The sequence below is a fragment of the Pinus tabuliformis genome, chromosome 5_2 (genome assembly GCF_031772625.1).
Source record: "Pinus tabuliformis cultivar Carrire ecotype Pingquan chromosome 5_2, CPIR1, whole genome shotgun sequence".
NCBI lineage: Eukaryota > Viridiplantae > Streptophyta > Pinopsida > Pinales > Pinaceae > Pinus > Pinus tabuliformis.
The window spans coordinates 907,187,123-907,210,586 of NC_142306.1; positions in this window are offsets into that span (position 1 = coordinate 907,187,123).

Sequence of the window (23,464 nt, forward strand, 5' to 3'; positions counted from 1 at the left end):
CGCACAGATCAAATAGATATATCAACCATAAATTAACCAGATCCACAATATTTTAGATTCAATACAATATTTCAGAACCAACTTATCTTTATTCAATTCTTTCTCTAATACACCCAGATCTGCCCTGTGCACTCAGCTGCAGGGGTCCACGCACACAGCTATGGACTCTACCAGGCCTCTAAGAACACATCTGTAGAGCCTCTATCTACCCACCAACACCCTTGACTCGGACTTACAAACACTTCAAGACTTCTTTCTTTAAAAACCCATTACATTCCAGATCCAAAAGTACATACCAAAAATTACTCCTAACTCTAGAGCCTTGCTCTATTTATGAATTTCCATGGTCTGCAGACCATGGGTGGGCTGAATTATTTTACATTATCTTTGGGCAAACAACTCTTTGACTTGACTGATTACAATTCACACTCCTCACATCTTGTAGAGCCTTTACCATACCTTTACCCAAAATTGCGGGATTTAAGCCCCAAAACCGTTACGCGGGGCCTTTGCTACCCAACAAAGTCTATAACCATTGGAGAAATAATGAAAGGATGTTTCTTTTCATTTTGTGTATCTTTTCCCTCTTTTATGCATTGAAGTATATTGGGTATGACTTACAAGTTTACTATTTATTTACTACGCAAACTCATATGAATTTGTTGAACAAGTGAATATAAGATAAGTATCTGTTTACGAAAAGTTAACTAAAGTTATAAGAAGATAATTAAGATCTATGGTGTACTTGGGAGAATAGCACAGATCGATGCCTTAATAGCTGAAAGCATCTTAGCCCTTGGTTAGGGTTGTGCGAAGGCGATTATAATAGATTGTGAAGGTCTCGCAGGTCAAGACAATGGGCGAAGTGACCTAAGTGAAGACATTCCTAGTTGGACTAAGTTGACCCCTCAGACATCTCAAGGGTGTGGAAACTTGGTTCCAGCATCCCCCCATACTGCTTCGGGTGAGACCTCAGTCTGCGCTCCATGGGCTATTGCCGAAAGGGCCGGTAGTATAGGGATTTGTTTGGTTAATTAACTATGAACCTGGGTCAAGCCTCATCAAGCCAACAACTATATTAGAGGCTGAAATGTACGATCTGTGAAGCCAACATGAGTTTGATAGATGGAAAACATTGTGAATGGTTTGTAGATTCACTACTACCACACTTAAGTAGTGCATTGTCACAATAGAAGATAAAAACTCAAGCAGAGGCCTTAGAGATAGCCATGAGACTACATGAGACTCTGATGCAAGATCCTAATCTAGCAGATCCACACGTAGCTAAAGAATCTATACCTTGAGATGCAAGCTTGAAGCAGGATAGGACGATTCAACTAGACATACACAATGAAATATGGTGCACGAAATGAAAGAGTTAGGGTCATGACAAATACCACTACCTGGCTTTTAAAAATTACCTTGTAGGAGGAGGGCCAATGCCTTTAAGGTTAGAAGCTCATGCAAGACCTAGCGTGGTGCCTACTTTGTGGTGTGCTATCTATCAAATAGTAGGAAAGCATGCCACAAATAACTACCACTTGTTACAAAATTATACGCAAACTCGACAACAGTTGTTCTGAAACTTTTGTGGGTTGGTGGAACATGACGAGTGTGCTTGTAGAAGCTATGAATTGATGATGGATAGAATTCCCATCTATAGGGTTCAGGACGAAATGTAGCCCCTTGACTAGAATGTAGGGATTGTGTAGAGAGGATTTTAGGGGTACGAATGAGGCCGAGGCAGAGGAGGACCTGGTAGAGGTCGTAGAGAGTTGATTTTCTACAATTGTGGAGGGCCGGGATACTATGCTCGCGATTGCACTAATCCAACACGCCCATCATGCAAGTATTGCATGTTGTTTGATCATGAGATAGAATATTGTCCTATAGTGATAGCTAGTATACATGACAAAGGAGTGCTACCGCCTCCCCTGACTCAGAACCTACAGATGATGAGGTCTGAGCCACGTGAGGAATATCTAAACATAAATATAGTGCTTCGAAGTGGGTTTGCGACAGGAGATGACAAAGGAAAATAGTCGAAAGACAGTACATGGGTTCGCAAAGCCTCATCGAAAGAAGTCGGGTTTGATTTGGATCATGCTCGGGAAACCTTCATGGAGGTTAAGAAGAGATTCACTGAGGCCTCCACTTCAGGAAGCAAAGATAAGCCTGAGCCAAAGATGGACCCATCCATGCTCACAGCTTTCCTAGAAAGTTGTATGAAGTTACTGCACGACAGTAAGGCTATGAAAGGGTTACAAGAACATATCAATATATGTGTTGGGACCACAATAGTTGAACCGAGCGTATTCTGCAAGATCGAAAAACATAAGACAAGAACGGGACACAAAATGAGACTCACCACACAGATCGTAGAATACGAAATGGGTCAAGTCATTTTGGATTTCGGATCAGATGCGAATGTTTTGCCAAAAAAAACATGGGAGTGAAATGGGAGACTTACTCTACAATGGTCTCCAATTTAGCTAATGATGGTGAATTAGCAAAAAATAATACCCATGGGGTGGTTGCAGGGAGTAACCGTGGATAATGAGGGAGCGAGCTCACTGGTCGATTTTGAAGTCATAGAGATTGTTGATGATAGCAATCACTACCCTGTTCTCTTAGGAATTGACTCGACTACTGATATGAACAGGGTAATCAATCTGAATAAGCGAATATGATTTTTGAGAAGAAGTCATTACGCGTAATAATACCCCTCGATCATGCTATACGGAGCCAGTTCGTGACTATGAGAGCGATGATGATCTGGAATGCATCTATAAGATAACATCATGAGAACAAGACTGGATGAATCCCACTGTGGATGGGTAGATTACATGGGAGCACGAGAGCTCCTGCACTTTGGATTCCGACAAAGAGATAGAACACTGGCAGAATCGGTTACACGAAGTAGCTATGCTGAATTACAACATGATGATCTGGTCGCTGCACTCCGTATCGTCAGAGGTAAGAAATCTTCCTATTTATGATGGTATAAATGAGATAGATGCCTTTTTGGATGCATTTGAAAGGGAAGTGCCAAAAAAATAACGATTCTAGGCCTTGGACTATGTACTGCATGCTACACCCACAAGATGGTGGGGTACGCACAAGGGAAGTTTCGATGATTGTTGTGAATGTATGAAAATGATGCGAACACGATTTGGGAAGCCTAAGATGTAACTAACGGACAAGTAATATGGGAAGAATGATCCGTGCTTACAACTGGCCAAGTGGACACAGGCTTATGGAGAAAAGCCACAACCTGAGCAGGTGCACCTGTACTCCACGCTGAAGTATTTGGTCAATATGCCTGTGTTGTGGGGGTGCATCTACAAATGGCTATGATTGTTCTAGGAATATGATTTTGAAGTTGTCGTGAAGCCTGGATGGTTGAACATGAGACCTGACCTCCTGTTGCACATTGAGAAAGGGGAGGAACCCACTGTTAACACCCAGGTTGTTCCCTATGAGTCCCAAGGGAATACGGCCGGGGTAACCACTAACCAATCTTTGGATCACTGTTTCTAGCCAAACTGTGATCAGAGAGGGCTCTCTCTTTATGATTTGTAACTGTTTATGATAGGGTTTTAGGCTAGCTATTATGTACTGGTTTTGTTTATGTTTTGGTTGATGAAACTCCTTTTAGATTCCTGTGATGTAGTTTTCAGAGAGGTTGAGTACCATTGGGCAATGGAGTCTGTGGCTATATGTGTTTGAAACTTTGAGATGAAAGATGGAACTTACAGGGCCATTTGAGTGCTTAATAGAACAAATTTTGATTAAATGACTGGAAACAGGTAATACAGACAGTGACTGGAAACAGGTAATACAAACAGTGAAAGCATTTAAGAATTTTCACTTATTGTCTATATATTCCCAACAGACAGCTTTAAGAGGAGAAAGACAGAGGTCTCAGGGGCAAAAATTGAATCCCTGAGAATGCCTGTCACAGTAAAAGACACAGTTTCGAAATGCGGCAATTAAGAATTACAATTCTGTCACTGTATCTGAGGAAAACATGTATAATAGCTCAGTTTGAGTCCAGGGTAAACATGGTTAAATCCTGGAACTATCCTTTCACCTTGCTATCAAGTGTAATACATTTGAACAACAAAAGAGAACAAAAGACTCGAAAACATATAACAAAGAGATTTGAGAATACTTGCTGTTTTATGCAACACCCTGGAATCCTGTAACATTCATCTTTCACCACAATACATCAAAGAACACCAAGCCTTGGAAATTCCATTCTTCCTTTGTATTACTTCTCTGAAAATACTACAACGAGCGAGAGCTCTTCAAAAGAAAATTGCAACAACCCCTTTCACTGCTGTGAAGGGTGAATATATACTTGCGGTGATTTACAAAATATCTGAGTCCTGAGTTATCTCAGATTTTACTTTCTTACCAACTACCTAAGATATTAGGACCAAAATTTAATGCAGCATTGATTACAGAGTACAGGCATTTTAATGCTCTGTCAGAAGATATTTTAGCCTTTGGAGACAGCTAAGTCGGTCGAGATATTCTGAGTAAATGCTGGAAAATTTGTCTTTAATGCTTTGTACGCTGTGTCTTGGACTTGTCACCTGTGATTGTGACTGTTGCTTGTGGTGAGTCAATGGTCCTGCTGAGTTGGCTCAGCCTCTGTCTCTTCCCTGTAGATATCTTTTTCAAAATTGTGCCTGCGCATGTATGCTTATTTGCCTGTAGAAATGGCGCTACTGATTCTGGCCTGACAAAACTGTCTGTGTCAAATTTCTCCAGGCATCCTGTGTGGGCAGTTGGTGTGCTAAGATTGCCCCCAGAGTTTTATCTGCTTCTGTAAATTTGAAGAAGTTAGGTGGTGTATCAAACAGATGCTCAACTTCGTTCATGAGGAAAAACAGGTTCTCCACCCTGTCATACATACTCTGCCCGGTGGCTGGCCCTGGCTCTGCTGAAGTGCTGGGTGGTTGTGCAATCTCTGCCACTGCATGGGCATCAATCCTCTTATTGTAATTCTCTAGGGTGAGCAGTCTTCCTACACTGCTTAAAATGCTGGGGAGGCCTCTGTTCTGTAGTGCCACGAATTTTTCCAGGAATCTGTTGATTTCAGTTTGCATATCCTGTGTCCTCCTCTCCAGTGTTCCAACCAGGTTCCTCAATGTAATGACTCTTTTGGCTACAGCAATTGTTTCTGTCCTGTTAGTGATTCCCATGACAGCTAATTGAGAGCTAGTCTTATAGTTCAGAGTATTGATTATCCTAGTAGCAGCTTCTGGCATGTGTCCAAGGCTTGCCCTGGCTCTCTGTATTTCTCTGTTTGCTTTAGTGATGAGCACCATTTGCTCATCCATGGTCTCAATATATTGCCACTGTTTGGCAATGGACCGGCCAATGTTGCTCCATAGCACTGCTTTCATTTCAGCTGTCACCTTTTCTAGTGCAAGCTCTTTCTCTAGTTCAGCAATTCTCCTCTTAAGAGCTTTTACCTCTCTCTCCTTGGCTGCCTCATTCTGTTTGCTCTTGTCAAACTTTTCATTTACCTTAGTCAAGGTTTTCTTAAGTTCATCCAGCTCTTTCATTTGAGATTCCATGGCTTGGATCTCAGCTTGCAGCTTTTGCATGTCCAAACTAGTAGCCTGTTCTGATGTTGTAGTTGTTGCTGCTGTGGATGGTGCTGTAGTTGGTGCTGTAGCTTCTGTTTGCTGAGGAGGAGGAGTAATCTTTGGAGGGGTTTCCTCAAGATTTATTATGACAGGAGGAGGCTGGGAGGGTTGGCCCTCTTCTCTTTGCTTCAGGGTTTCTTGCAGTGCTGCCTTTGCAGCTTCAGTTTGTCCTAGCTGGTCCTGAGTCCTGACCAGCTCTTTGTATAAGGACACCAGCAGATCTGTAGCATCCTTTTCTTGCCTTTGCTGGGCAACTTCATCTGTTTGTGGATGGATGGTGGCCGGAGTTTGATTTTCTTTCTTAGGGCTGCCATGTCTGCATCCCTTATCTTCAGGAGTTCTTGGATGCCTTTGACATCTTTAGGATCATGCCCTATCTCTATAATTACCTCTTCCAAGGACTTGATCCTATTGTCCTTGGCTTGTGATGAAGCTCTTTCTAACTCCAGCTGAGAAGCTGTGTTGTCCAGGCTGCTCTTTAGTTTATAATTCTCCAATGTCTCATCTGCCAGGGAGGCATACACCATTTCACCAGTCTGCTTATGTAATTCAATCTTGTCCATGGGGTGTATGTCTTTGGCAAGAACCTCCATGTTGGTTCTTAGATAGTCCGAGGTGGACTGAGGCTGCAAAGTTGTAGGCATGAAGTGGCTCATTATCATTTTGCCTTCGCTCACATCGAAAGCAGACATGAGTCTCTGCTGGTTGCTAGGAGCTAGGTTCAACAAGTGATCATACAGCTGCACTTTTATGGGATCACTCCTCCTTTTGATGTCAATGAATTGTTGTTTTATACTTGACTGCCCTTTTCTAGTTTGACCGGAGGAGCTGACCTCTCCTCCCATAGTCATGTCATGTCCACGCTGAGATGAGCTGGCCGAAAGTTCTCCACTGGGTGGGCCCATGCCCATGGCTTGACTTACTGCTATGTCCTCCTCTTGGGAGTCATTCAGTCTTTGTCTCTTCTCTCCTCTGATGAATGATGAGGTGTGGGGGGTCTCTCTTTCCCTTTTCCTTGTCACATCCTCCTTCTGTGGTGTTTGGAGGACTGAGGTGTCTAGATTGATATCTGTCCTGGGAGGCACCTTTGTTTGAGGCTGCTGCTCAGTGTTACCAGGTTGATCTGTCCCCTTTTCCTGCTGCAAGGGCTGTTCACTGGACTGTGCTTTTTCTTGTTGCTGCCCCAGTTCTTGCTGTTCCATTTCTTCTTGCTGCTGTAGCAAGGTGTCAACTTGTTCCTCTGTCAATACAGATGGCTGTTCCACCTGTTTCCCTTTGTCTTTGCTTGCTGCCTGGGATGTCTTCTCAGTAGTTTGCTGCTGTGCTGCTGAAGATCTAGCAGTTGTTCCAATTTGCTTTCTGTAGGAGGAGGGCACCTGTCCACAAGTTTCCAAGTCAGTTTCTTTTTGTACATTCCTAGCTTCTTTCTCAAGTAGTTCTACCTCAGTGAGTTGTTCTATTAGTGTACCCTCTTCCCAATCTAGTGCATTGGCATACTTTTCTATTTCAGGTTGTCTTTTATGTGCATAGTTGCCCAGTCTGTATCTAATTCTCCTGAGGGAGATAGTATGATTGGGGTCATAAGGAATCCATTCAAAACTGGTCCGCAATCTGAGGCCTTCCAGGATGCTGTGTGCCTCTTTCCACCCTTCCTCTTTCTTGTTATACAGGAAGGAACCTAGCTGGCTTCTTACCTTCAGTTGTGACTTCTTGTTTCTACTCTGAAAATGAAGGTAATCTGAGTTCCCAAACTGCCTGAAATACTCCAAGGCAAAAAGCCTCATGGGGACATACCTTGGCAACCTAAATGGGTTCAATTCACAGCCATATATCCTAATGACTGTGTGGTTCTGGTAGAAGTACCAGTTGCCAATATTGTAAGATTTGTTCAAATGTAGAATCCTCCTCATTTCATCGGTTAATCTAGGAGGAGGAGTACCTTGCAGAACTGTTAGGGCCGGATGAACAAATAAATCAATGAACTCACAGTATGTATAGGGTGATACTGAGGTAAAATGAAACACAGAGGTCTAGAAAACAACTGATCTTGGGCTTCCTTGGGCATTGAGTGGCCTCAAAGGAACTGAGAAGGTAGCTGGCTGATAGAAAAGGAATAAATGATATATATAGGAGGAGTACCTGAAAAGTCTCTCCCTTTTCAGATTCATGAACTGATCATGGATTTTCTCTGCTATGTAAGTTGCATAATCATACTGCACAGCTGGAGGCTTACCAGGGGCAAATATGGACAGCATTGCCATTATACTTTCATCTACATCTTCCAGCCCCCTGAATCCTAGGACATAGCCAATTAGATCCACCAACATTCTGCCCAACTCATTCAGATAATGGTACCCAATAGGAGGGGTTCTGACTGTTTCAGAACTTGGTGTGACAAACAGTTGGTTAATTTTGACAATCTGGTCACTGGACAGCTTGATCCCTGTGTTAATCAGATTCTTCATGGACAAAGGGGTCAATTTCTTGGCTGTATTGAAGTGCAGCATCTGGTTTATGCTCTCTGGGGTGATCTGGAACAGGACTAGGCCTGTGGGGCTTATGACTGCCCTTTGGCTGGGGTCATAGCATTCCTGGCAGCTATAAATGAGCTCTGGAATAGGATTGACTTGGGGAAGGTTGTATATGGGCAAATTTGACTCCCAAATCCCCAAGATATCTGCCCCACTGAGGTGTTGGGCTCTTAGTTCATTCAACATTAGCACATTATACTTGGTTCCCATGGGGAACCAATCCAGCATTTGGTAGTCCATGTCCCCCAGGGCTTTCCATGCTAATTCCTGGTGAGGGGCATTGATGGGCTTAATATTCAGTGCAATGGGGTCTCCATAGCTCTTCAAGTTACAAGAATTGTAGGTAAACAGGTGGAATGGTAAAAACACAGTCTGGAGGCAGTCCTCTGTGGAAACAGTTGAGGTTTTGAGTATTCAAGGGGAATTCTCTCAATAGCAATTGAAATACTACTGGAGTCTAGTGACAGAACTTCTCTGTGGCCTAACTGAACTCTCCAATTGGGTAAATTATGTCTATTAGGAGTTCTGCCGGGAAAACGCAGAATTATAGAGGTTTTATGGGAATTGCAGGTTTCTAGAGCTCTGCCGATGCTTCTTGGCCCTCACAATGACAATGGTGGATGAATGAAGGGAAATGAACGGTGTAAATATCGTTTTTATGGTCCTATTATCCCTCTGAGCAATTTTAAGCTTAATGAAGGTCGTATGGAGGGCGAAACGGTCTAAATACCTGTAATTCGACGAGCAGAGGTTGACACACAGGTGCACAGTTGCTGTTTGAGGAGGTCGCCCGGGCTAATTGACTGGTTGGCGAAAATTCGAGTTCAAACGGTCATGCAGAGCGTTCAGCAAAAATCACAGTGAAAATGGTAAAAACACGGGAAAAATTGGTAAATCTGGGTTATTTTACCAATTTGGCGCTTTTTTCTGCTGACGTCAGCATGACGTCATTGGTGGGTCGTGGTGAGGTGACGTCAGCTGACGTCATCGGGCGACGTGGCAGTGGGTGACTGGTCAAAGGGGCGGCGAGGTGGCAGCCCAGTCAGCAGTGAGGTGGGCCAATAAGAGAGGCAGGTACGAGAAGGCAATGACGTGGCGGCGAGTCAGCGGCGGGTAGGTGGCGGTCAAACTGCAGCGGTTACGGTTAAGGCCTTAACCGCCGCGGTTTCTCGGGGTGGTTTAGGTACGGCGCAGAGGATGTCAGAGCGGGCTCCGAGATGGTTCAACGGTTGACGCGTGGAGGAGGCGTGACAAGGCGCAACGTCACTTTCCCGGAAGTTAACGTGCCGCCACAGGAAGCGCTCCGATATTGCTGTGGGCCGTCGGATCTGATGGGCTTGATCCGACGGCTGGCGGAGGGGAAACATGCGCGTTTAATACTGCGGGCGGAAAAATTAAAATTTGTGGGTTTTTTATGGGTTTTTTCAATGTTTTGGCTCAACCACAATGCGGTAGGATTGGGAAACGTGCCAGAGGCGGGTATTAACCTTTGCAAAGGTTTTATGGGCAAAATGGGTTTGGAAAGGGGGTTTTAGCAATGCAGAGGTGATTTGAGGGCAAATTAACTTGCAGCAAAGGGGAAATAGGGTGGAATAGGTTCACCAAAGTGGCCAGATGCCATTTGGTCCCTTTTGAGAAATACATGGCTATTATGCCTAGGGGAGGGAATATACATAAGATTTGGGGTTTTATACACCTTAGTGTTAATATTATTAGGGGTGGGGGTAAGATAAGGGAGGTTATATAGTAGAATTAGGAGTTAATATGAATGAAGGAGGGGAATTAGAAGGGGGTGTTAGTGATGGACTTAGAGAGGGAAAAGAAAAAGAAGTTAGTGATCCTCTTTGCTGTGAGTTCATGGAATTCACCACTTTGTTTGCTGATAGATTCATTGCCTTGGCAGGAGACCTATTGATACTTGTGTAATGGTGATCATATTCTTTCTGCAACCACAACTGCCTACCCAACTATTTTGCCTAGCATTTTTTGTTTCTTCTTGGAGGGGCACTTGGACTTGCAACCCTCAATTGCCTTTTCTTTTCTTTGGCTTTTTCCTTTTCTCTCTATCTACTTCTACCCTTATGTCTTCCAAGGTCCCAGATTAAACTTTTGGGAACCTTTGTTTCTCTACCTGAACTACTTGTCTGCCAAGATTAAGCTGTTTGGACAGACCTCTTTCTCTATTCTACAACACAAAATTGAAACATGGCATGATCCAGATTAGACTGTTGAATCATCCACAAAAAATTGAAATAAGGTCCTCAATACTTGAAACACTTTACCCAGCTCTTGCTTTCTAGGAAATATGGGATCTTTGGGATACCAGAGCAGAGCATATTTGGCTTTTCTTTTGCCAATCATGAAATATGAAACCTATTACTATAGGTATCCAACAGTGGCTCCACATGGGGATGGTTTTTATTTTGAAAGACCAAGAACAGCAGGTCAGATTGCCTTGTTCCTTGACTGCCCATCTTTGTCTTTGAAATCTGCTGCATATAATCTGTCAAAATAGTGTGCTTCTTTCTTGGAGAACCTCTGATTCTATCTGCCTGTTGCTGCTAGGTGTAGCATTTGGGAAAACCTCTTTATACAATTTAAATCAGAAAAGAATATGTACAACCGCATATATACAATGAACCTCTGAATTTCTATCATAGTGAACAGTCAAAATAGTGCTTCAGCATCCTGCCATTGACAGGACCTTCATCCAGTTCAGTTACAGTCAAACTTTTTAGGAAGTAGGTGTTGTTACCTTGTACTGCTTGGACAGCAAATGGTCCTTTCCATAAAGAATCAAACTTCCCATGTTTTCCTTTCTCTTCTCTTCTTGCATCCCACTTTAAAACTTTGTCCCCTACATTGAAATCTTCTGCTTTAGTTCTTCTATCAAAGGCCTTTTTCAGTTTCTCTTGTAGTATCTGCACTCTGCTGAAAACTTGTTCTCTGGTCTGCTGTAGACAAATTATCTGGTTAATCCTTCTTTGCATGTCATTTGGCTCTGCTTGGCTTTCTTGTAGGAGTTTCATAACCGGCACTCCTAGTGATGAAGGAAATCTGGCCTCTAATCCATAGACTAACTCATATGGGCTGGTCCCAATTGATCTTTTAGTGGTTAATCTGTCTGCCCATAAAGCATTTACTAGTTTCTTATGCCAGTTCTTTTTGTTCTCTTCCAGCACTTTCTTTATGATGTTTATCAGGCTTTTGTTTGATGATTCAGCAAGACCGTTTCCTTGAGGATAGTAAGCTGTAGAATGGCCCAAAGTAATGTGAAATTTATGGCAAAAGTTCACCATCTTCTTGGATCTGAAGGCAGCAGCATTGTCTGTTATTATCTTGTCTGGGAAGCCAAATCTAGCCAGTATATTGTTCTCCAAAAATTGAATGATTACTGAATCATTTGCTTGTCTGCATGGGACAGCTTCAATCCACTTGGTGAAGTAGTCTGTTGCTGTTAGAATCCATCTGTGTTGTCCTGAAGATGAGGGGTGAATTTCCCCAATGAAATCTAAGCCCCATTGTTGAAAAGGTCTCTCTGTAGCAATGGGCTTCAAAGGAAGTGGCAGCAACTGTCTTTTGCCTTCAAACAGTTGGCACTTGTGGCATGATGTTGTGAATTTCTTCACATCTGAAAACATAGTGGGCCAGTAATAACCAGCCCTTAATATCTTGTCCACAGTGGACTTCCAGTACAAATGTCCACCACAGTCTCCAGCATGGAATTCTTGCATGATATTGTCAGTTTCACTCTCAAGAAGACAGTGCAGCAAAATACCTTCATGGTTTTTCCAGAGTAGATTCTCATCTATCACACAAAATTTAGATGTTTTCATTTTTAGGAACCTAGACTTAGTTCTGGACAGTCCTGGGGGAGCACACAGGTTTTGTAACACATAACAGATATCAGAGTACCATGGAGATTGTTCAAAGGCTACATTGATCTTTGGAGTCGCCAGCTCTGTTTCACTGTCCAGTTGGTTGATATCTAAGGCTTGGAAATTTGCTTCTGTCATTAACTTGGCCAAACCTTGCCCTTTTATCAGCTTTGTAGGCTTTATTTCAATGTCAAATTCAAGTATGTTTGCAATCCATTTTCCTCTTCTTCCCTCTAAGTTTTCTTGTGTGAGGATGTCTTTGACAATAGGACTTGGTACATAAGCCACAACATGGGAGTAAAGGATGTAAATCCTAAAGTCTTTGATAGCTTTGATCAAGGCATAGGCTTGTTTTTCCATTATTTGGTACTTTAGGGGGGCATCTCTAAGAGCTCTGCTGAAAAAAGCAATGGGCTTTTCATTCCCTTGGTCATCTTTCTGTAATAAAACATCAGCAATAGTGTGTTGGGAGGCAAAGGAGAAAATGATGAAGTCTCTGTCAAACTGAGGGTTAGTTAACATTGGGGTTTGAGTCAAGGCCAATTTTATACTTTCAAAAGCTTGTTTTGCTTCAACAGTCCATTTGACCTTTGAATCTTTCTTTAGCATATTGTTTAGTAATCTGATTAACTCTGCCAAATTTGGGATAAACCTTCTCAAAAAGTTGATTTTTCCTAAGAATCCTTGCAGCTCCTTGACATTCCTTGGGTGAGGCATTTGTAGGATAGCTTGTATCCTATCTGGATCAATTCTTATGCCATCTTTCGAAATGATGTGTCCTAAAAGTTTCCCTTCTTCCAAGCCAAATAATGACTTCTTGGGGTTTAAGGAAATACCATATTTCCTGCATGTTATGAAGATTTGTCTTAAATGTTTCAAGTGTTCTTGGTCAGATTTTGAAAAGGGTGTAAGATCATCTAAGTAAATGACCAAGAAATCATGAATTTCCTTTGCAAAAGCAATGTCCATTGCTCTCTGAAATGTTGCCCCTGCATTTTTCAATCCATAGGGCATCTTCACATACTTGAAAGTGCCCCATGGGGTAGTAAATGCAGTCTTGTCTTGATCATCAGGGTGTACTAGGATTTGATTGAAACCTGAGAAGCCATCCAACAATGATATTCTTGAGGCTCCTACTACTCTTTGAAGGATGTGGTCCATTTTGGGTAAGGGGTAGTTGTCTTTGAGTGACACTAGGTTCAAATTCCTTAAGTCTACACAAAGTCTAATCTCACCAGTTTTCTTTCTTGTAGGGACCAAATTTGAAATCCACTCAGAAAACCTGATTGGTGCTATGATACCGGCTTTGAACATTTTTTGTAATTCCTTTTCAATGGAAGGAAGAAGCACAGGATTGATTCTTCTCAATTTCTGTTTGAATGGTTTTTGATTAGGCTTGAGGGGAATGGTGTGCTGGATAACAGAGGTATCATAAGACTTCAAGTCTTCATAACCCCAGGCAAAGACATCTTGGAACTCTTTAAAGAGATCAACATATTTGGGTTTTTGGTCAGGGGGCAAAGCAGCAGATAGCTTTATTATTTTAGGCTTGTCAGTGGTACCAATGTTACATTCTTCAATTGTTGCATCTAATGGCTGCATCTTTGGTTTCCTGGGGACATCATTTGAGTCAAAAATATCCTCTAGTGGGGTAAGGCCTGCTGGAAGAAGATTGTCTTTGAGTTGTATGATTTCATCTTCAGCGTTGCTCAGCTCTTCACAGTCAATTTGGTGAATTTGCTGAATGTTTTCTTTGTTGAAAATGGTTGGACTGAGTAGTTGTTTTGCTGTCCTAGGTGACATTGGGTGGGCAGACTGTTGAAACTGTAATTGTGATTGACTTGCTCCATCAACTATTTGAGTTTGACTTGCTGTCTCAAGGTCAATATTTAATCCTGTAAACTCTTGTTGCAAGGTTAAAAAATTGTTTATTTGCCTGTCATTCTCAAATACTTGCCACTCTTTGACATTGTTTGGAATAGAAGGCCTATATTTGACCTCTGCTGTGAAACAATTGTTAGGTTGTAGTGGGAATTTGAAGGTGCTGGCAAATGTTGCCAAGCTGTGAGCATGGAGATTGTGGCCCCTTGGAATCTTTGTGATAACAAACTCGGAAAAAGTTTCTAGTATTTCAATTACAGCAGACCTATAGGACCTTAATCTTTTGTCATTGGTGACAAAATCCCCTTTTACTTGTTGAATTACTAGATCAGAGTCCCCCATGATTGAGAGGCTATGTGCTTGTAATGATTTTGCAATCTTGAGGCCTAGTAGCAGAGCTTCATATTCTGCCATGTTGTTAGTGCATTTAAAGTTCAATCTATAAGCCCGGCCTTCTGCACAGCCTTTCTCTTTGTTATGTATCCATACTCCAGCTCCTGCCCCTAACTTGTTAACTGAGCCATCAAACTCTAGGACCCACAGACTATCTTGCTGAATAGGAGATTTTAGATTCTTTTCATGGGATGGCAATGTGAGCATGAGTTGAGGTTTCTTTTCCCATTTGTCTCCTAGGATAATTTCATCATTTGTTTGACAATCTTTGAGAACTAGAGGAGGGTTAATGGGTACTGTTGGGCTAGTTGAAATTTGGCAGGTGCCACTTGTTTGATCAATGTTTTGTTCTTGTATGAGTGTTTCAGTCTTAGTGTCATTGCTTGAGAGGCTTGCACTGTCATTGAAAAGGATGAAGGAGTCTATGTCCGAATGGACAGCATATATCGGAAAATTTTGAGGCTTTTCTTCACTGCTGACCATATATTTCATGAGTGTTTCCCTATAAAGTCTCTTTGGTTGTCCAAAGACAGAGATGGTTGCATATGACATGTCTAATTGCAGGGAGCCTTGGAGTTTGGCTCCCCATGATCTTGATAAGAGCATTCCATATTTGGATGGGATATCAGCAACAACAACATCCATTAGAATGGTTTTGTTGGGAAATTGAACCAAGGACACACATAAATCCTTAATTAGGCCCAAGCATTTGACTTGACTAGAATCAAAAGAAAACAGGTCTTTGTATGGTCTTGTGATGTCTAAGTTTAATCTTTCCATGACAGCTTTTGGCATGAGGTTGTGAGATGCACCTGAGTCAAACATTGCATTATGCAGTATTTTATCATGAACATGCAAGCTGACATAAAAAGGTAAAACCCCGGTGACTACTGTTTTTCCATCTACCTCTGGGCCAAATAGTAATTCTGGAGTGTCATCTAGCACATTTACATCATCTTTCTTGTTGGTGAGCTGAAGGGATTTTTTGATCTGTTGCTTATATATGTCGTGCTTGGCTAGCTCTGAAAGGGGAATTGCTATTTTTAACTTGCCAATCTCTGTTCCTAGGTCATAGGGTTTATCCACCTGAATTTTAGAGTCACGGATAGCAGTCCTTTCTCTGTTCATTGAATCTTCTTGTTGGATTTCATCTTGATTTTGGAACCTGCTCCCCATGTTGATGTCTTGAGGGGTAATGTTTGGATTTGGGTGAGAGGATGAGGTTGCCATGGGCTGTTGTGGTGTGGATAGTAATTCAGTGACCTCCTCAATCACTACTTCCTTTGTAGGCAAGTTTGTTTTGTCATTAGGTTCAGTGACTAAGGTTTCTTTAGATTGCTGTTTCTCCTTTACCTTTTCAGGCTGATTTGCATTTACAGTCCGACTTCTTAGTTTGTATTGTTTATGGACTTCATAGACAGCAGTATCATACCCTTGTTTAAAGTCAAAGGATTCTCCTGATTGTGTTTGGAATGTTTTGTTTTCATCCTCATCATGGTCTTCTTGTGTTAAGAAAACATGGCTTTTACCATCCAGACCTATTAAGTTGATCTCAGGATCTTCATTGAGCTGATTAGCTGAGGAAGTTTCTGCATAATTTTCTTGAAAAGGGGGTCTGATATCTTGGTCAGCACCTGTCTTTCCTATATTTGGGTTCTGTGTTCTCCTAAAATTTGGGTTTCTAGGAGGATTGTTTTGTGGTGCCTCCCATGATGACTTCCTTTCTACTGATTCCACTCTCTCACCTAGTCTTTTCATGCTGTTTAGTATTGCATCCAACTTTTGATCAAAGCCTGAGGGCTCTTCTTTGAAACCAACCTTCTTTTCAAGCTTTGCCCTGTTTCTTTTGGCAATTAGGTTGGCCTCTACAGTGACTGCAACTCTTTGGGCTTCTGCAAGGGTTGGAGGGTCTCTTTCTCTCAACTGATAGGCCATATCAGAATCAAAACCATCAGGGAAGTTGTAAAGGGCCAAATCAGGAGGGGGCCTTAAGTTCTGGGGGATAGCATTGTATATGTTGTTGAACCTAGCACAATACTCCAAAACTGTTTCTTGGGGACCTCTTCTAATAGTGTTATATTCACCAAGTATATGGTGCGGATCTCTCTTTTTCTCCCATCTGTTGGTAAATTCCTGGTATAGAACTTCAGGGGTTGCAATGGAATTTGCATTTAAGGATCTAAACCAAGTTCTGACATCCCCAGTTAAGCTTTGGACAAAAATTCTCATCCTGACACTGTCATCATCTATTTCAAAGGTCTCAAAGTGATCTTGCATCTTCTTAGCATGCTGGGTAGCTGTCAAAGGGCCCTGGGAGTCAAAAAATGAGAGTCTAGTTTGGTAGTCTTGCGGTAGAGCTGGAGCATTGGCTGGTATCTGCAGAGGTGCATATCTGTTAGCCATGTTTATGGGATTTATAGGGTTAATAGGAACAAATGGGACAGCTGGAATCACAGGTATAACAGGGGTAACAAGCGGGAAACTGGTTGAAAAAGTATGTGCAGATGGTGAAGATGGGAGAGGAGGGCTTTGAGGTGTTGATGATGAACTAGGGGAATTAGGTGTGGAACGGAAAAGGACTTTACAAGGAGTTGGAATGAGGATAGGTTGGTCTAAACTTATATCTGAATCAGCAGGCTTCTCCTGCTTTTGCCGTCTCCTTATGTTCTTTGGTATGATATTTGGATTATCAACAATGATGGGTTGATCAGGGTCAGGGTTTGCCCTAGTGTGCCTTGGGTTTCTTTTGGGAGCCAGCTTCTAAGTATTCTTTAGAACTTTATACAGAAGGTTTTGTATGTACAAGGACTAGGTAAGAATTCTGGAATGACTATATATTTTTCAAAGCTAAGATGAAGTTTCCCTAGTTAGCTATTCCCTAAAGCTGTCCCTGTGTTTACAGAAACAGTCCTAAGGCCTCTTGGCTAGTTTCAGGCTTGATGGTAGCTTTTTAAAATAGATAGTAATTGAAAAAATCTTAAGTCCCCAGTGGAGTCGCCATTTATGTTAACACCCAGGTTGTTCCCTATGACTCCCAAGGGAATACGGCCGGGGTAACCACTAACCAATCTTTGGATCACTGTTTCTAGCCAAACTGTGATCATACAGGGCTCTCTCTTTATGATTTGTAACTGTTTATGATAGGGTTTTAGGCTAGCTATTATGTACTGGTTTTGTTTATGTTTTGGTTGATGAAACTCCTTTTAGATTCCTGTGATGTAGTTTTCAGAGAGGTTGAGTACCATTGGGCAATGGAGTCTGTGGCTATATGTGTTTGAAACTTTGAGATGAAAGATGGAACTTACAGGGCCATTTGAGTGCTTAATAGAACAGATTTTGATTAAATGACTGGAAACAGGTAATACAGACAGTGACTGGAAACAGGTAATACAAACAGTGAAAGCATTTAAGAATTTTCACTTATTGTCTATATATTCCCAACATACAGCTTTAAGAGGAGAAAGACAGAGGTCTCAGGGGCAAAAATTGAATCCCTGAGAATGCCTGTCACAGTAAAAGACACAGTTTCGAAATGTGGCAATTAAGAATTACAATTCTGTCACTGTATCTGAGGAAAACATGTATAATAGCTCAGTTTGAGTCCAGGGTAAACATGGTTAAATCCTGGAACTATCCTTTCACCTTGCTATCAAGTGTAATACATTTGAACAACAAAAGAGAACAAAAGACTCGAAAACATATAACAAAGAGATTTGAGAATACTTGCTGTTTTATGCAACACCCTGGAATCCTGTAACATTCATCTTTCACCACAATACATCAAAGAACACCAAGCCTTGGAAATTCCATTCTTCCTTTGTATTACTTCTCTGAAAATACTACAACGAGCGAGAGCTCTTCAAAAGAAAATTGCAACAACCCCTTTCACTGCTGTGAAGGGTGAATATATACTTGCGGTGATTTACAAAATATCTGAGTCCTGAGTTATCTCAGATTTTACTTTCTTACCAACTACCTAAGATATTAGGACCAAAATTTAATGCAGCATTGATTACAGAGTACAGGCATTTTAATGCTCTGTCAGAAGATATTTTAGCCTTTGGAGACAGCTAAGTCGGTCGAGATATTCTGAGTAAATGCTGGAAAATCTGTCTTTAATGCTTTGTACGCTGTGTCTTGGACTTGTCACCTGTGATTGTGACTGTTGCTTGTGGTGAGTCAATGGTCCTGCTGAGTTGGCTCAGCCTCTGTCTCTTCCCTGTAGATATCTTTCTTCAAAATTGTGCCTGCGCATGTATGCTTATTTGCCTGTAGAAATGGCGCTACTGATTCTGGCCTGACAAAACTGTCTGTGTCAAATTTCTCCAGGCATCCTGTGTGGGCAGTTGGTGTGCTAAGATTGCCCCCAGAGTTTCATCTGCTTCTGTAAATTTGAAGAAGTTAGGTGGTGTATCAAACAGATGCTCAACTTCGTTCATGAGGAAAAACAGGTTCTCCACCCTGTCATACATACTCTGCCCGGTGGCTGGCCCTGGCTCTGCTGAAGTGCTGGGTGGTTGTGCAATCTCTGCCACTGCATGGGCATCAATCCTCTTATTGTAATTCTCTAGGGTGAGCAGTCTTCCTACACTGCTTAAAATGCTGGGGAGGCCTCTGTTCTGTAGTGCCACGAATTTTTCCAGGAATCTGTTGATTTCAGTTTGCATATCCTGTGTCCTCCTTTCCAGTGTTCCAACCAGGTTCCTCAATGTAATGACTCTTTTGGCTACAACAATTGTTTCTGTCCTGTTAGTGATTCCCATGACAGCTAATTGAGAGCTAGTCTTATAGTTCAGAGTATTGATTATCCTAGTAGCAGCTTCTGGCATGTGTCCAAGGCTTGCCCTGGCTCTCTGTATTTCTCTGTTTGCTTTAGTGATGAGCACCATTTGCTCATCCATGGTCTCAATATATTTCCACTGTTTGGCAATGGACCGGCCAATGTTGCTCCATAGCACTGCTTTCATTTCAGCTGTCACCTTTTCTAGTGCAAGCTCTTTCTCTAGTTCAGCAATTCTCCTCTTAAGAGCTTTTACCTCTCTCTCCTTGGCTGCCTCATTCTGTTTGCTCTTGTCAAACTTTTCATTTACCTTAGTCAAGGTTTTCTTAAGTTCATCCAGCTCTTTCATTTGAGATTCCATGGCTTGGATCTCAGCTTGCAGCTTTTGCATGTCCAAACTAGTAGCCTGTTCTGATGTTGTAGTTGTTGCTGCTGTGGATGGTGCTGTAGTTGGTGCTGTAGCTTCTGTTTGCTGAGGAGGAGGAGTAATCTTTGGAGGGGTTTCCTCAAGATTTATTATGACAGGAGGAGGCTGGGAGGGTTGGCCCTCTTCTCTTTGCTTCAGGGTTTCTTGCAGTGCTGCCTTTGCAGCTTCAGTTTGTCCTAGCTGGTCCTGAGTCCTGACCAGCTCTTTGTATAAGGACACCAGCAGATCTGTAGCATCCTTTTCTTGCCTTTGCTGGGCAACTTCATCTGTTTGTGGATGGATGGTGGCCGGGAGTTTGATTTTCTTTCTTAGGGCTGCCATGTCTGCATCCCTTATCTTCAGGAGTTCTTGGATGCCTTTGACATCTTTAGGATCATGCCCTATCTCTATAATTACCTCTTCCAAGGACTTGATCCTATTGTCCTTGGCTTGTGATGAAGCTCTTTCTAACTCCAGCTGAGAAGCTGTGTTGTCCAGGCTGCTCTTTAGTTTATAATTCTCCAATGTCTCATCTGCCAGGGAGGCATACACCATTTCACCAGTCTGCTTATGTAATTCAATCTTGTCCATGGGGTGTATGTCTTTGGCAAGAACCTCCATGTTGGTTCTTAGATAGTCCGAGGTGGACTGAGGCTGCAAAGTTGTAGGCATGAAGTGGCTCATTATCATTTTGCCTTCGCTCACATCGAAAGCAGACATGAGTCTCTGCTGGTTGCTAGGAGCTAGGTTCAACAAGTGATCATACAGCTGCACTTTTATGGGATCACTCCTCCTTTTGATGTCAATGAATTGATGTTTTATACTTGACTGCCCTTTTCTAGTTTGACCGGAGGAGCTGACCTCTCCTCCCATAGTCATGTCATGTCCACGCTGAGATGAGCTGGCCGAAAGTTCTCCACTGGGTGGGCCCATGCCCATGGCTTGCCTTACTGCTATGTCCTCCTCTTGGGAGTCATTCAGTCTTTGTCTCTTCTCTCCTCTGATGAATGATGAGGTGTGGGGGTTCTCTCTTTCCCTTTTCCTTGTCACATCCTCCTTCTGTGGTGTTTGGAGGACTGAGGTGTCTAGATTGATATCTGTCCTGGGAGGCACCTTTGTTTGAGGCTGCTGCTCAGTGTTACCAGGTTGATCTGTCCCCTTTTCCTGCTGCAAGGGCTGTTCACTGGACTGTGCTTTTTCTTGTTGCTGCCCCAGTTCTTGCTGTTCCATTTCTTCTTGCTGCTGTAGCAAGGTGTCAACTTGTTCCTCTGTCAATACAGGTGGCTGTTCCACCTGTTTCCCTTTGTCTTTGCTTGCTGCCTGGGATGTCTTCTCAGTAGTTTGCTGCTGTGCTGCTGAAGATCTAGCAGCTGTTCCAATTTGCTTTCTGTAGGAGGAGGGCACCTGTCCACAAGTTTCCAAGTCAGTTTCTTTTTGTACATTCCTAGCTTCTTTCTCAAGTAGTTCTACCTCAGTGAGTTGTTCTATTAGTGTACCCTCTTCCCAATCTAGTGCATTGGCATACTTTTCTATTTCAGGTTGTCTTTTATGTGCATAGTTGCCCAGTCTGTATCTAATTCTCCTGAGGGAGATAGTATGATTGGGGTCATAAGGAATCCATTCAAAACTGGTCTGCAATCAGAGGCCTTCCAGGATGCTGTGTGCCTCTTTCCACCCTTCCTCTTTCTTGTTATACAGGAAGGAACCTAGCTGGCTTCTTACCTTCAGTTGTGACTTCTTGTTTCTACTCTGAAAATGAAGGTAATCTGAGTTCCCAAACTGCCTGAAATACTCCAAGGCAAAAAGCCTCATGGGGACATACCTTGGCAACCTAAATGGGTTCAATTCACAGCCATATATCCTAATGACTGTGTGGTTCTGGTAGAAGTACCAGTTGCCAATATTGTAAGATTTGTTCAAATGTAGAATCCTCCTCATTTCATCGGTTAATCTAGGAGGAGGAGTACCTTGCAGAACTGTTAGGGCCGGATGAACAAATAAATCAATGAACTCACAGTATGTATAGGGTGATACTGAGGTAAAATGAAACACAGAGGTCCAGAAAACAACTGATCTTGGGCTTCCTTGGGCATTGAGTGGCCTCAAAGGAACTGAGAAGGTAGCTGGCTGATAGAAAAGGAATAAATGATATATATAGGAGGAGTACCTGAAAAGTCTCTCCCTTTTCAGATTCATGAACTGATCATGGATTTTCTCTGCTATGTAAGTTGCATAATCATACTGCACAGCTGGAGGCTTACCAGGGGCAAATATGGACAGCATTTCCATTATACTTTCATCTACATCTTCCAGCCCCCTGAATCCTAGGACATAGCCAATTAGATCCACCAACATTCTGCCCAACTCATTCAGATAATGGTACCCAATAGGAGGAGTTCTGACTGTTTCAGAACTTGGTGTGACAAACAGTTGGTTAATTTTGACAATCTGGTCACTGGACAGCTTGATCCCTGTGTTAATCAGATTCTGCATGGACAGAGGGGTCAATTTCTTGGCTGTATTGAAGTGCAGCATCTGGTTTATGCTCTCTGGGGTGATCTGGAACAGGACTAGGCCTGTGGGGCTTATGACTGCCCTTTGGCTGGGGTCATAGCATTCCTGGCAGCTATAAATGAGCTCTGGCATAGGATTGACTTGGGGAAGGTTGTATATGGGCAAATTTGACTCCCAAATCCCCAAGATATCTGCCCCACTGAGGTGTTGGGCTCTTAGTTCATTCAACATTAGCACATTATACTTGGTTCCCATGGGGAACCAATCCAGCATTTGGTAGTCCATGTCCCCCAGGGCTTTCCATGCTAATTCCTGGTGAGGGGCATTGATGGGCTTAATATTCAGTGCAATGGGGGTCTCCATAGCTCTTCAAGTTACAAGAATTGTAGGTAAACAGGTGGAATGGTAAAAACACAGTCTGGAGGCAGTCCTCTGTGGAAACAGTTGAGGTTTTGAGTATTCAAGGGGAATTCTCTCAATAGCAATTGAAATACTACTGGAGTCTAGTGACAGAACTTCTCTGTGGCCTAACTGAACTCTCCAATTGGGTAAATTATGTCTATTAGGAGTTCTGCCGGGAAAACGCAGAATTATAGAGGTTTTATGGGAATTGCAGGTTTCTAGAGCTCTGCCGGTGCTTCTTGGCCCTCACAATGACAATGGTGGATGAATGAAGGGAAATGAACGGTGTAAATATCGTTTTTATGGTCCTATTATCCCTCTGAGCAATTTTAAGCTTAATGAAGGTCGTATGGAGGGCGAAACGGTCTAAATACCTGTAATTCGATGAGCAGAGGTTGACACACAGGTGCACAGTTGCTGTTTGAGGAGGTCGCCCGGGCTAATTGACTGGTTGGCGAAAATTCGAGTTCAAACGGTCATGCAGAGCGTTCAGCAAAAATCACAGTGAAAATGGTAAAAACACGGGAAAAATTGGTAAATATGGGTTATTTTACCAATTTGGCGCTTTTTTCTGCTGACGTCAGCATGACGTCATTGGTGGGTCATGGTGAGGTGACGTCAGCTGACGTCATCGGGCGACGTGGCAGTGGGTGACTGGTCAAAGGGGCGGCGAGGTGGCAGCCCAGTCAGCAGTGAGGTGGGCCAATAAGAGAGGCAGGTACGAGCAGGCAATGACGTGGCGGCGAGTCAGCGGCGGGTAGGTGGCGGTCAAACTGCAGCGGTTACGGTTAAGGCCTTAACCGCCGCGGTTTCTCGGGGCGGTTTAGGTACGGCGCAGAGGATGTCAGAGCGGGCTCCGAGATGGTTCAACGGTTGACGCGTGGAGGAGGCGTGACAAGGCGCAACGTCACTTTCCCGGAAGTTAACGTGCCGCCACAGGAAGCGCTCCGATATTGCTGTGGGCCGTCGGATCTGATGGGCTTGATCCGACGGCTGGCGGAGGGGAAACATGCGCG